Consider the following 3,420-nt stretch of genomic DNA (forward strand, 5'->3'; position numbering starts at 1 on the left):
GCTCTGTTCTGATGACTGCCTCCTGGTCCAAGTATAAGTTTCGCATTAGAACGATCAAGTGTTCTGAGATTCCCATTCTTCTGAGTCAGCCACAGTTTGTTATGATCTACACAGCATGTACATACATACACAAAATATAAAGTAAGAAACAGCACACGGGATCCCTCATCACCAATAGAGCCATCTAACAGATAAACTTTCTACCTATAGGGAGGTCTGGTGGCCTAGTGGTGAGAAACTGTGCTGCAATCCCAAAGACACATGGTTCAAATCCTCCAGCTGCTCTGCAAGAAAAGGATGGGAAATCTCCTTCTGGGCAATTAATCTGCTTCTGAAAACCATCTGGAGGGTCAGGTATGGGTCAGTTCTTACTAGATGGTATACAACAACAACTAGGGCAAAAAGAATAAGGAAGTATATAATTACATAAAATAAACATGCATGCTATGGGACATAGAAAACAAACTCTCTGGCATGGTACAGGGGATTCCTCAGTCTACACAGCCAGAAGACAGAGACGTTGCCTGCCTTTTGACAACCTGGACTCATTATACTCCCCAGATACCTCCCTACTTATGTCTGTCCTGCAAGCTAGGACTTGCTAACCTGTAGAAACACAAGTAATTTAAAAAAAAACACACAAAGCCAAAAACAAACAAACAAACAAACAAACAAAAAAAACAACAAGCAAATACTGATGAAAATTTGAAATATAACAGAGCAGAGATTTAAGAGCATGTTTCAAAGAGTAGTATGATGTGAACATATTGTCCAGCCTGAGCTCAATCACATCTCAATGTCATAGCTCTTCATAGACAGAGTCGCTGCAGCAGCAGAATCCACGCAGCTTAGGCTACACACACACTGTCCTGTATCTAAGGTAGGAAGCTCTCAGAGCTTTCCTCAGAGTATGCTTGACTGAACAAGACTATACAAATGTTAGGCATATCTGACCTACCAGGGGGATTGAATAACTTGCTAATAAGGTAAACAAGGTAAATAATATCTTTTGGATGCTATCATGCAAATAAGGTGCATAGGCTACTAACAAGGGGATTGCTCAATTTTGCCATTGTGCCAGGCTTAATTTAAGCAGGTTCAAGGCAGTCAAGTGGAATCTCATTAACATCAGGAAAGAAGAATCACAGAGTACAGCTTCTCCTGTGAGTCAGAGATTCCTCTATATGACCAAGAATGAAACTGAGGCATGACATTCTAAAATGCAAAAGCAGTGGCAACAGCAATGGCAAATGTAACAAGCAGAGACAGAGCTGAGTTAAGATCTATACTCCACAGAGTTATAAACAGGCTTTCATCTAGGTTTCTTAGTGGAAAGGACATGGAAGCTTAATGTAATTGGTAGAATTAAAGGAGATTTGCAACTTTGGCCCAGAGGCTCAAGGCTGAAAGTGAGAGGGAGGACTTCCTAGTAAGCTTAAGAAGATGTTCTGATTGAAGAATTGTGTCTTGAGTGTTTCTGACCTGAGTTATGTAACCTGTTGTTATAGTTGTGTTCCATCGAGTTGCCTGTGACTCATAGCAACCAGGAATACAACAGCTCTGAAGTCTGCTCTATCCTAAACCAGTCTCAATGACTCCAAAACACCTACCCTTGTTGCCCCAATTACTGTATCAGTTCATCTCAACCGGGGTCTTCCTCTTCTGGCTGTCCCTCCACTTCTCCAAGTATGATGTCCATTTCCAAGGGCTTTTCCCTCCTATCCATATGCTCAAAGTGCATGAAAGAGAGCTTCAAAATCCTAGCCTTCAAGGAATAACTTGGTTTAATCCTTTCCAATATAGACTTATTTGTTTTCTTGGTGGTCCATGGTATGTTCAAGACCCTTCTCTAGCTCCACAGCTCACAGACATCGATTCTTCTTCTGTCATCCTTAGTCATTATCCAGATCTCTGATACATATCAAGTAACTGCTAAGACTATGGCCTGAATCAAGTGCATCGTATTCTGCATCATTGCTTCTCAGTACTCTAGAAAGTTCCTTCACAGCAGATTTTTCCAGTACAACTTGTCTTTTGATTTCCTGGCTGCTGGTGCCAACAGTGTTGATTGTGGAGCCAAGCAAGCTGAAATTGTTAATAATCTCAATCTCTTCTCCATCTATTATGGTGCTGTCAATGGCTCAGTGGTGATAATCTTTATTTTCTTGATGTTGAACTTCAATCTATAATTGAAGACTACAGTCCTTAACCTTCTGCAGCAAGCACTTCAGGTCTGCCTCAGTTTCATTAAGTAAGGTTGTATCGTCTACATAATGTAGGTTGTAGATAAGTCTTTCGTCCAATCCTAATGACACATGCCTCCTCATAAAGCCCAGCCTCCTAAATGATCTGTTTTGCATATAGATTGAAAAGATAATGCATCTCTGGCACATTTCTTTTCTGACTTTGAACCATGCAGTGTTTCCTTACTTTGTCTGAGGACTGCTTCCTGGTCTGAGTGTATATTTTGCATGAGACCAAAGAAATATTCTGGCATTCCCATTCTCCTCAAAGTTAACTACCATTTGTTGTGATCCATACAGTCAAATGCCTTTACATAGTCGATGGAATACATATTTCCCTAATAAATCTCATAATCATTAGTATGGTTTATGAGTTCTGTGTTTCCATGGCAATTAATAAATACATCCAGTAATGGAGTAGCAGGAGCCATGAGAAGGATATTGTTGTTAGAATTGACAGAAGAAGGTGGAGGACTGTAAAGAGGGGCATATCTGACTACTTCAGAATCAGTTCAGTGCTGTTTCTGTTCTTAGTAGGGATTCTTTCCCTTAAGGAGTTAGGAAAGATCAGATGTTGTAAGCATGCTGGTGATACTGTTTTTACAAAATCCATAATTGTTCTGTTAGAGTAAGATGAGGTTGTTTCCTCAATGAGGTAATTAAGGTTTACAGCTTTGAAACTCTGTGGGAAGTTACCATGAGAAAAAACTACTTCACAGCAGTAGATTTACTTGTTTTGTTTTGCCTTTTTGATTTGGTTTGGTCTTTAACGGTCATTCAGCAGAAAGAATTTGAGTGGCCATTTCTTTGCAACTTAAAGTTATTTCTCTTTTGGCAAAGTCTATCACCATATATGTGGAATGGTCAATTTGAAAAACAATAATAATAAACAAAGAAAAAAATACAAAACTAAAGCAGAATAAAAAGCTCTCAAAAAACAATTTTCTTTCTAATTATTTACATCCTTCTGACCATTGTCATTTTTCCTTTTGTAAGGTAAAAAAGGTGCATAGAACCAGGCAAAGTGAAACAAAAGAGTTTATTAGTAGCTCTCCAGGCAGATTTACTGTCTGAAGCCAAAGAAAAGCAAGGTCAGGCAGTAAAGTTACCAATGAGGAGGAATTATAAGCTAAACCTTATAGCTGGGGGTTGGGGGTAGGGTGGCCCCACTGGTGGT

This window comes from Elephantulus edwardii, unplaced genomic scaffold (assembly GCF_000299155.1).
Source record: "Elephantulus edwardii isolate Elephantulus edwardi_28Jun2011 unplaced genomic scaffold, EleEdw1.0 scaffold00018, whole genome shotgun sequence".
In the NCBI taxonomy this organism is placed as follows: domain Eukaryota; kingdom Metazoa; phylum Chordata; class Mammalia; order Macroscelidea; family Macroscelididae; genus Elephantulus; species Elephantulus edwardii.